This window comes from Hyaena hyaena, unplaced genomic scaffold (assembly GCF_003009895.1).
Source record: "Hyaena hyaena isolate Hyena2069 unplaced genomic scaffold, ASM300989v1 scaffold_141, whole genome shotgun sequence".
Classification (NCBI taxonomy): Eukaryota; Metazoa; Chordata; class Mammalia; order Carnivora; family Hyaenidae; genus Hyaena; species Hyaena hyaena.
The window spans coordinates 2,407,609-2,418,434 of NW_024080773.1; the positions used below are offsets into that span (position 1 = coordinate 2,407,609).

Genomic DNA, 10,826 nt, shown 5'->3' on the forward strand with positions numbered 1-10,826 from the left:
GCACTTGTGGGGATGAGCACTGGGTGTTATATGGAAACCAACTTGAGAATAAACTATTCAAAAAAAAAAAAAAAAGCTACCCTGCATGCCCTTGTCTTGAAGGACAACTATCAGCAAGTCTATTATTCAGGTAAACGACCAGGAACCTCTGAGGAGTCTTCTAAAACATGTGCCTCTGACGTCAACAGCCAAAGTCCTAACCGTCCTCCCCAGGCCTCGTTTCGGTGCCTGTTCTGGGGTCTCCTGCTCTCCTGTGGCTCCGTGGAGGACGGGTCCCCTTCCCTGACACCAGCTCTGTCACTCTGCTTCTCTCATTTCCTCAGAGGAATAAATGACCCGGTCCCACCCCTAACACATGGAAACATCATGTCCCCTGTAACCACTAAGAGGCTCCCGGCACGCGTCTGCCCCCTTAGCTGGTCCCTTCGCATCAGCCCCTCTAACAAGGGGACGGGCAGTGATAAAGACTCTCAACCATACCATTTTAACTTTTTACCCGCTTTCTTAAACATGGACCTTTCAGGAGCACCTGGGTGGCTCAGTCAGTTAAGCATCCAATTTTGGGTCAGGTCATGATCTTGCAGTTGGTGAGACTGAGCCTGTTTATTTAAAGGGGGGGGGGGAGGGACAGAAAGAGAGACAGACAGAGAGAGAGAAGAGGGAGAATTCCAAGCAGGCTCTGAACTGTCAGCAGAGCCCAACGCAGGGCTCAAACCAATGAACTATAAGATCATGACATGAGCTGAAACCAAAATCAGACATTCAACTGACTGAGCCCCCCAGGCGCCCCATAAAATGCACCCACAGTTTTGAGGAGAAGCAGTCACGTGCTGCTATGACTTTCTACGTGGTTCCCAAGTGCCACTTGGTTCCGGATTCCACTTCGCCGCTGACCACGCAGCGACCTCCCTCCTACATGCCTCCCTGCTGCCCAAGGTCTTGCACCAGACACGGCAGCCCCAGAAACAAGGGGAACAAGGAAAGAAAACCCAACCTCACCACATCTGGTGCCATGTGCATTACCCTACAGTCTGGGTTACCTTCCCCTTGCCGAGCACGGGGAACCCAGAGCTTGGGACCCTCCCTGCCGCTGGGGGGGCACCACTTGCACTGATCCCTAGGTACGCCTGTCTGTCCCCACACTGAGCCCTCAGGGACCCAGACCACAGCTCATGCCTCTCACGCCTCTCTGGGTTTCCAGGCTCCAGGAGGTTCTGGCCCCCAGCAGAGCTCAGACAACTAGCAGGGCAAAGTCGTCTTCCCAAATACGATGTACTTATGTGTTCTCCTACAGTTACAACTGGGGTCCAATTTCCCATACAATCTTTCTAACAACTTCTCATTCCACGGTTTTACGCATAACGTTGTTCTGATGGAGGAAATGCAGCCTCACTTGCAAACAGAAAACTTCTGCGGTAAAAGTAGCAGCCCCCCCCCACGTCGCCGTGTGGGGCTGCACGGAGTGTGGACACAGGGTGGCTCCTCGACCTCACAGCAGCTGGATGCAGGTACACAGCCCCGCTCTCTCCTTCCTTTGCCTGAGAGGCTTCCCCAGCTCTCTACTACAATAGGCCAGTCAAATAAGATTATGTTCTGCCTCTCCACCATCAGGATATGCTTCTCATACACTTTTAATTTTTCTATGCCTGAATTTTCCCAAAGGGATAGATGATGGACCCAAAGCCTTTCTTTGCATGCTCATGGCAGGGAGTGGGGGGTGGGGGAGACAACAAAATAAATACTCATCGGGGCCCGTCCTGAAGATGGGATGCACGAGGTGGCGCCTCACACTTCTCCCAAGCCCTGACGTGCGCTCCAGAGTTTTCTCTCCACCCTGAGTTATCGCCTGTTTGGGCCACGTCAGAAACACGCACTAGGACAGAAAGCCAATGTCTACTCTGCACAGGCTCAGACACCCCTCTGCTGGCCTAGATAAACAGGACCATGTGAGTTCAGTCTTGGCTGCATGACGTGGGAAGTATTTAAAATGTCTGAATCTGCAATCTTCCCACCTGACTGTAACTGGGGGCAGGACAGCTGGCGCCTCACTGACAGTAGGGGCTGCCCGAGAGTGGTCCCCTGGCCAGGTGCAGCAGTGTCACCTGGGAACATGTCAGGCACAGAAGGGACCGGGGTGTTTTCAGCAAGCCTCCAGGTGACTCTAACACACACTGAAATTTGGGTATCTTCTGCATAGGCTGATAAACCTCCAAGGTCATGGGGCTACCATGTGTGTCACAACTCTCAAGAGCACCTAACTCTTGTCAATTTTACCAGCTGCCCCAGACATGAAGCTCCTTCAACGGCATTCCTCCCACTTTGTTGGGCAAATTACATGTGCCCCACTGTCCTCCTCTGTAAAAAGGGGATGATAACATCCATCTCCTAGGACTGCCATGGGTCAAGGGCCTAGACAGCCCTGGCCATGCAGTTAGGCCTCAACAGATGTGAGTCCCTATGAGGAATACACCTTCGCCAAAAGGTCTAACGACTACGCGACTTCTGTCTGCTGGTTCCAGTGCACCGATGCGGGACCCGCGGGACCCGCGGGACCCGCCCACACTGCCAGCACCCAGCTCTGCTGTCGAGGCGTCTAAACCCTGAATGCCCACCGCAAACCTGCAGTCCACAGAAAAAGCCCATGCACCAAAACCGTGCCCCCACAGTCCTGATGGACAAAAGTCATCTAACTGCGGGCATAAGGATGGACATACCTCAAGGGAGGTGCGAGATGAATGCCAACAAATATTAACAAAAGGAGAAGCAAAGATTAACAAAAAGTAGCTGACATTTACCTTGTGATTAACTTGTGCCAGGCCCCAAGTGCCCGGCACATGATAATGTATGCCACTGGGACGCTGTGCGGTGTCTGCTGATATTACACGGGGCCGTATGTGCTAAGGCCACAATCCGCACCCACACACTGGAGCTCCGCACACTGCTCTCCATGCACCATGACAGAAAGCTACTAGGCAGCTAAGCATCCACCAGCCACTTGGTACCACTTTCCCCAAAGCAGTGACTCTGAGACACGTAAATATAAGTACAAAATCCACTGCCACGGGGTTCGATACTAGGCCCTCCGAGCCCTGGACAGAAACGTTGGCTAACTGCTTGGTTTCCTTGTCCTTCCCTCCCCTCTAATCCAATTCTACCGAGTCAAGTCAAAACTTGGGAAGGAAGCAGCCCTTCTCTCTTCCCCAATGCCCCCCCCACACACTGCCTCACCCCTGATTATACACCATCTGTGACCCAGAGTTCTCATTCTTTCTCCTCCACAGGACTGCCAGAGTCCCTGGAAATAACCACCAGTTTCTGTGAAACCCACAAAACCAGGTGGAAGCCAGACCCTGCGTGTGTAGACCAGGAGTGTGTTGCACTGTTCACTGGTTGCTGATTCACTTTGCTTTCCTGACACCTCTTTGTTCTCAGTCCCTAAGAAACAGGATAAAAGTACTCAGTGTACAGATCTAAAGCCAGCTTCAGAAGATGGCTCAAACAACCTTCACGGAACAGCAACTCTGTTTCAAAATCTAGGCTGCATCTCCTAAATTATCCCCCTCCCCCCACCTGTGAAGCCCCTAGGGAGGCCTTCAGGTCCAGGCCAGGAAGGATCCCAGGGGAATCTTCCTTCCTCAAGAAGACTGAGGTGACTTACAGACCCACGTCACTCAAGGCTGCTGAATGGAGAACGGACACGGAAACACTATCCGTCCCAAAAGCCCGGACTCTGATCACCTGTAAGTTTGAGACTAAGGGACTGTCCTCAAAGCAACAGATTACCTTTGGGGGGCAGGGGGAAGTCATTATGACAGAGAAATTTTAAGTTTTATGAAAAAGTCATTTATAAAAGATAACCATGTTCATGGATAAAATTACAGTATTAAGATACAAGATGTGCCACCTCTCCCCATTTGAGGCCACAATGCCAGTCACATTTCCAGGATTTGGTCAAGAACTTGACAAGCATTCTGAAGCATATATGAAGAACAGAAGTCCACAGATAACCAAGTCCTGAGAAACAAGACCAAAGGAGCTCACCCTGACATGCAAGACACCTGCAAAACTCTAAAAATAAAAAGAATCTGGCAGAGAAATAGATGACGGATGTTATAGAATATAACACCCCAAAACAGACCCCTGTGAAGAATCTCAAAACCCTTATGCTGAGTTTGAGGAGAAAAGAATTTCAGTTTGGGGTGACAAAAAGTTCTGGAGATGGACAGTTCTGATGGATGCACAACAGTGTGATTGTATGAAACGCCGCCCGACGGTACACCTTAAAATGGCACATTTTATGTTGCCACAACTTAAAAAGAGAGATTTAAAAAAAATCAGTATGCTGAGTAAAGGGAGCCAGACACAAAAAAGCACCACACTCTAGGGTGCCATTTATATACAGTTCTAGAAGATGCAAGCACCAAGTCACAGTGGCAGAAAGCAGATTAGCAGGTCCCTGCATCTGGGGACAAGGTTGGGGAGGGACCCCAGGAAGCTCAGGAGGATGGAAATACTCTGGACTGCGGGGGTTCACAGGTACGCACGCCTGCCAAAACCCATCGAATCGTCATACGCTTTGGGTGTAGTTTACCAAATGTAAATTCTCATTCAATAGGGTGCCTGTGGGAACCCAAAGTACACACAGGCGCCTCCACGTTCTCCCGAAAATGTTAAGGAAAAAATACTCTGTTTAATAACGCAAGGAAAAACTGGCTCACATGACAGGAAAGGAAGAAAGTAACACTGGATTCCATCTTTATGCCATATGTTAAGATGAACCTAAAACAAATGAAAGCCCTGACTGTGAAAAATAACAGTAGGAAGCTCATAGAAGGAAATATAGACTATCTCTGTGACTCTGGGGCGGGAGTCCTAGAGTGTGCCACAAGGCACAAAGGAATGGGCTATGTCAAAACAGGAAGTTCTGAAGGTGACCCCCAACAAAGTGGACAGGCAGAGAGCATGTCCAGAATGTCCAAGGAGCATCTGCAAATCAACAAGTTAGAGGAACAGACCACAGCCGGTTAAACAAACACTACTGAATAGCTAACAAATACATCAAAAGATGTTCAAATTCACTAAAAAATGACACGAATACCCAGTGAAATGATGCGATCCCACAGCATAGCCCCCCAATACTGGTAAAATTAGAAAGAAGGCTAATAGGAACCCCTGGCGAGAATGTGGGGGATGGGGAACCATCATGCACCCACGTGTGGGGGCTGCGGGGGGGGACACCAGCTCAGCCCACTGGAGAACAACGGGGCGGCACTTAGTATAAACAGGTGCGTCCCTTCTCTTCCACCAGGTCATTCTCCCACGCACGCGCCCTCACATCAGAGGGTCTCAAACTTGCCCAAGTATCGGCATCTCCAGACCAGCAGGGTGAAGCCCCAGTTGATGGTGTCTGCGCCCAGGGGCTTCCGATTCCGGTCTAGGTTGGGGCCTGAGAATCTGCATTCCTAGCTGTGGCCAGGTGATGCTGCCGCTGCTGGGCGTGGCCCCTTGGAGAGCCACCACCCTCGAGACTGTCACCTGCATCTTTTAAAGAATGCAAACAGGATGTTCATCGCGGCTCTGCTGGAGTGGAGGTGAGTGAGCTCGCGTCCCCCACCAGGGCAATGGGCAATAAAACTAGTGGATGCTGGTGGGCCCGGCGTGGGAATGACAGCAAAGCACGAGGCAAGCTGACAGGAACACAGATCTCACGGGCCTCATGGACGAAGTGCTGAATGAAATGCTTCCAGCTTTTGTGAATGTCTGAGCACTGCCATAATAAAGAAGTTTATGTTGAATGAAAAAAGGAACCAAATGAAATCTACAAAGCAAGGTACCGCTCACGTCAGTTGAAGACACTCGCACTAAATAACATCTTCAACAAGGACACACCGGGAGAGGAGGCACCTGTGGCGGGGAGGGGCTGGGAGGAGACAGGAAGGGGAAGAATAAAACGAGAAAGGGGCTTCGCACAGGAGAGGGTCCTGTGCTGACAACGGAGGCCGGCCGGAGGCCGACTCCCAGCCCCAGAAGACAAAGGTGGAAGGCGGGAGAGGGGAGGTCCAAGGGCCCGGGCACTGGCAGTCACACACAATCGTGGCTTCAGGGGACGTCCCCAGTAGTTTCCAAAGTGACTAAGGCCACAAACACCTTTCCCACTCAGAGCGGGGAGGAATCTTTCTGCCACACAAGCTCCTAGAACTCAGCCGGCGACCGAGCCCTGGAGTCCCCTCTCTGGCATGTTAGCAGCTAACCAGAGCTGAGATGTAGGTGTTTGGCAAAGTGTGTGCATGTGTCCACACCTGTGTCTTCTCTCAGCGTGTGTGTGTCTCTGCGGGGGAAGAGGGAGGAGCCTATGTGCAGAGGTCAAAAAGCCACCAGAGACTCAGCCACTCTAGATGAGCGTTCACTTCTGTTCCAATGAAACCAGAACTCAGTTACAAACCCAAGCCTCCTTCTGGACCCACAGGCCTACACCACTCCTGCTTCCTCTTCCCCTTCCCCTCCCCCACCTCCCTGGGCTTCCCAGCTCCCACAGCCCGAGGGTGACAGACTAGCTTAGCAAGTGACAAACTTTGCAGCCACGATTCTGGATAAATGACCCTTTATGCTCCTGACCAAGAGGCTGTCACAGAAAGGCCAGAACCTTCAGGACTAGGCATGCCATTAACAGCTCTTCCAAAAGACACTGGTTATAGCTGCCCTCAAAAAAAGGCAAAGAAACAGCCATCCATAATCTGTCCTGCCCCCGTCAAGGGCACACTGGATGCAGCTCTGTCCAGGGGCCACAGAACAGCTCACCACACGAAGTGCTGGAAAGGTGGAGGGAACACGCAGAGGATAAAAATCAGCACTTGCTGAATTTATGTGAGAAAATGCAAAAGATCCTTCTGGCAGTAGCTTCAAGCAAGCAAGCCCATGCCAGGAATGTATGTCTTTAGGGAAAGAAGAAACAGATGAACAACCGAAGGAAGAAGCAAAGTAAAAAAGCAGCAGAAGTATGAGCTGGCCCAACACTCACGCCTCCCCCAAAAGGCCAATTGCACGAACAATCCAGAAGTTTTAGTCCCCAAACACGGTTTTATCTTTTCTGTAGCAGCACTTTTCATTGGCTAGGAAAGGTTTCAGAATTCTAGGGAGTTTTCCTGAAATGCTTTGTATAAAATAAGTTCATATATAAAATGTATTGGATGTGCCATGGGGGTACATTTTAGTTTTTTAAAAAATGTATGATAGCTGTAGGTAGAAATCCTTTAGATTTTCATAAGATGTGTGAGCAAAGCGTGTGCCTGGTTTTCCAGCTGAATACAGGATCTGCCACAATATGAAAATTAAGGGACTTCACCAGGAAGAAAAAAAAGTAAAAGCATCGAGTTTTCAAGCTAACACGGAATGTCTCTGGTCAAAAAAGGCAATTCTGAATTACGAAAACAAAGTTCTTGGGGTGCCTGAGTGGCTCAGGCAGTTAAGCAGTGGACTCTGGTCAGGTCACAGACTTCGGCTCAGGTCATGATCTCATGGTCCGTGGGTCCAAGCCCCTTGTCTGGCTCTGGGCTAACAGCTCACAGCCTGGAGCCTGCTTGGGATTCTGTGTCTCCCCCTTTCTCTGCCCCTACCCCACGTGCATTCTGTCTCTCACTCTCTCTCTTTCCTAAAGTAAATAAACATTAAAAGAAATAAAAAGGAAACAAAGTTCTTTAAGTGCCAAAACTTAATGACAAGCCTCAGTTACGGTTTTTTTAAATTCCAGCTGACTAAGCATTTTTGGAGCATGGACAAGTCAGGCACTGTGCAAGACGCTTGGGATCCTCCAAGGAATCAGACACTGTGTTAATAACTGCCCCTTTAATGTCAGTTTAATCCATCCCTTAAATTAATTTCTTATAAACAATGCTTATTGATATTTTAAATAGCTAACTAGCAGCACCGAAGGAGTTACAGGAATGCATCTTACCATTTTATTAAAAATGTAGATTTCTAGCCTGAAGCAGAGACAGAAGGAAAAGACTGACTCCCTGCTTTACATATTGCTATCATTTTCTGCAGAACAACTAGCTACTTAAACTGCCAGCGGCGGCCTCCTGCTAAGCCAGCAGGTCACAGAGCTGCAGAGACTGGAACACACCCGACCTAGCTGAAGAGCAACAGTGAAGAAAACCTAGAGATCAGGGCCTCCAGACCCAAACGCAAAGCAAGATAAGGCAAGGTGAGCTGCTCCAGGAGGTTCCCTGGAAGCTGGAGCCTCTGGCCAGAGGGCATGAGCTGCTGCCACCACAGGCTGGCTCCCTGGCTCGGCCATGGCAGGGCTTGGGAGCTGGAAGACTGCCACCTGCTGAATCACCAAACATCCCCGGGCTTCCCTTGGAGCACTGAGCACACAGGGACCCAGCCTCTGCCCAGCTTCTCCAGCAGACATCCTACCCAACCATAAGAAGCGTGGCCCTGTCCCCTCCAGCACAGGCCCACAGGGCTGCCGCCACCCCCCCCCCGCAACTGCTGTTGGGACAGCCTCCCTGGCAACCCCCACCAAGTCGCGACGTCCCCAGCCCCACTCCCCTCTTTCTGCCCAAAGAGTCCTCCCCGCGGGACCTGGATGCGTCGGTGGGGGCAGGGGGCGGCGGGCTGGGGGGCTCACAGCACTGCCTGAAGGGCGCTTGCCGCTCCACAGCCAGGCAGCCACCCAGAAACACCCCTTCATCCGGAAGCAAAGTAACCTGTCACAACAGCTGGAAAGGTCCAGGAAGGGGAATGTCAAGGGAACTAAAAGAGCGGACCGACCCCCCAACACGGAAAACAAACTTCCCTTTCACAAAGCAGCCTTCACTCCTGGTTTCCTCACAGTGCGCCGCTGAAGTCGGCTCTGCTTGAAGGTGAAAAGAAACCTCGGAGCAGCGCCTGCACGGATCCCTTCCACCCCCTCCAGCCACGACTTACACTCGCGCGGCTCCCCGGAGGGAAACAGGCGTTAACCAGAACGCGCCAGCCTGAATCCGTTGGCTGGACCCGGACGCCCAGCCCGCCCCGCCCGCAGCCACAAGCCCCCGCCTGGGTCCTCACGGTGGGAGACACCGCCGCTGCCGTCGCCGCCCTGCCCTAGACCAGCTGCCTCGGGATCGCAGGGACCCCCTCGCTCGCGGGGACAGCCGCGTCCAGGAGGGACTGTCCAGTTCCGGCTGCGCTGATAGCTCCTCCAGGCCTTAGCCAGTCCCCTCGGCCGGCGGGGCCGCCCCCGAACCTGCAGGCAGTTCTGCGGCTTGAGGACGGCACCACGCTCCGCAGGGAGAGGGTCACCCGTTATGCAGTCGGGGGGCACCGAGGGGCCGCGGCGGGGGAGGGGAACCCCGAAACCCTGGGCGCTTGGCCGGCGCTGCGATCAGGGCCCCGAGGTGCCATCTGTCACGCCGCCGCCCGGCCGTGGGGGTGGGGCCGTGATTTGGGGGTCGGCCCTGCGGGTCTCCGGACGCCCGCCGGGTCGCCGGACAAGGCGCCTCGCCCCTAGCCCTTCTGGCCCGCCACCCTCCGCTCGCCCCAACCCGACTCAGGCAGCCTTCCAGCCCGCACGCAGCACTCCCAAACGGCGCCACTGACGCCCCCGCCTTCCTCGCCGCCCCCACCAGGTCCCGGAACACCGCGGGCGGCCCGCCCCTCCGAGACCCGCGCCCACCCCCGGGAGCGGCGGCGCGGGGGGAGTGCCAGCCAGGTGCGCGCGCGGCTCCGCGCGGGCAGCGCTCACGCCCCCTCGCCCTGGGGCCGCCCGCACTCCTCTCCCCGCGTCCTTTCGGCCCCCCACCCAGGATCGCCGCTACCACCCCCGCCCCCGCCCCGCAGCTCACTTGCACTGGAGTCGCGGCCGCCGCCGGAATTCCGCTCGCCTAGCCCCCCGCCGCGCACCAAAATCCGGGGCAGGGCAGCGTCGGGGCTCCGCCGCAGGATCGCGCTCTCCGGCCGGCTCGCGGTGCGCGAGGGGACGGCAGCCTTCCCCAGCCGGCCCTGCCCGCTCCGTCCAGTCCGCGGCCACTGCCGCCGCCTCCGCCGGGCCGCTGCCTCGCTGGTGCGAACGCTTCCGACTTGCCACCGCGAGCCTCCGGGCTGCCGAGCATGCCCAGTCCGCGGCCCGCGCCGGCCCGGCTCTCCGCGCGCCGTAATCCGCTGCTCCGGGTGTTCGCGGCGGCCGGGGGGGCGGGGGGAGCGGGCCGGGAGGGCGGGGTCGGCGGGCTCCTAGCAAGCGCGAGCGGGACCCGGGCCAGACTGTGCCCCGGGGGCCAGCGGGCGTGCGCCCTGAGTTTACTTTCCAGGGATCGGGAAAAGGGCCCGGACTGTGCTTCTTGGGGGTCGCTCGGTGACACTGGAATGGAGCAGAGTTTTAAGGTCGGGCTGGGCACACCGCCTGGGGCGGAGCCAGAGCTGGTCAGACCAGGGAACGCAAACTCGGCCCTACTGCAGGGGGGCTCGGGGTGCAAGAGTTTGTGAGCCACCCGGAGACTCTATCTCCCCGACCCTAATCTGCGACCCGGAGACGAACTCTTGGTTGATCACAAGAAAAGGCGGCTCTTACGCTCCGGCCCCTAGTCACACCTCTGTGCAGGCTCCCGCTCCCCTCGTCGCTGGCCGCTCGCGAGCATCCCGTGAAGCCAGTTAGGGCAAGGAAGGCGCGGGGCGGCCAGCCCCCAGGTGGGGACCTGGATACCAGCCGCCCCGCCCCTAGCCCCGCCCCCGTCGCCGCTCCGAGAGGCCCGGAAAACCCGGACACCGGTCGAGTTTGGACGGGAGCATTGCGCATGCCCAGTAGCCCGACCTGGTGCAGGTCGCCCCCAGAAGGTTTCCCCGGC

The 10,826-nt window shown here is 54.9% G+C and overlaps 1 protein-coding gene across 1 annotated transcript in view; it reads right to left on the bottom strand.

Moving 5' to 3' along the window:
• Nucleotides 1-10,085, bottom strand: part of SGMS1 (sphingomyelin synthase 1) — a 262,857-nt gene extending 252,772 nt beyond the window's left edge. The window contains exon 1 of the mRNA XM_039238521.1: nucleotides 9,831-10,085. The gene's annotated coding sequence lies outside the window, so the exon portion shown is untranslated. The remainder of the gene's footprint in view (nucleotides 1-9,830) is intronic.
• Between the last annotated feature and the right edge of the window lie 741 nt (nucleotides 10,086-10,826).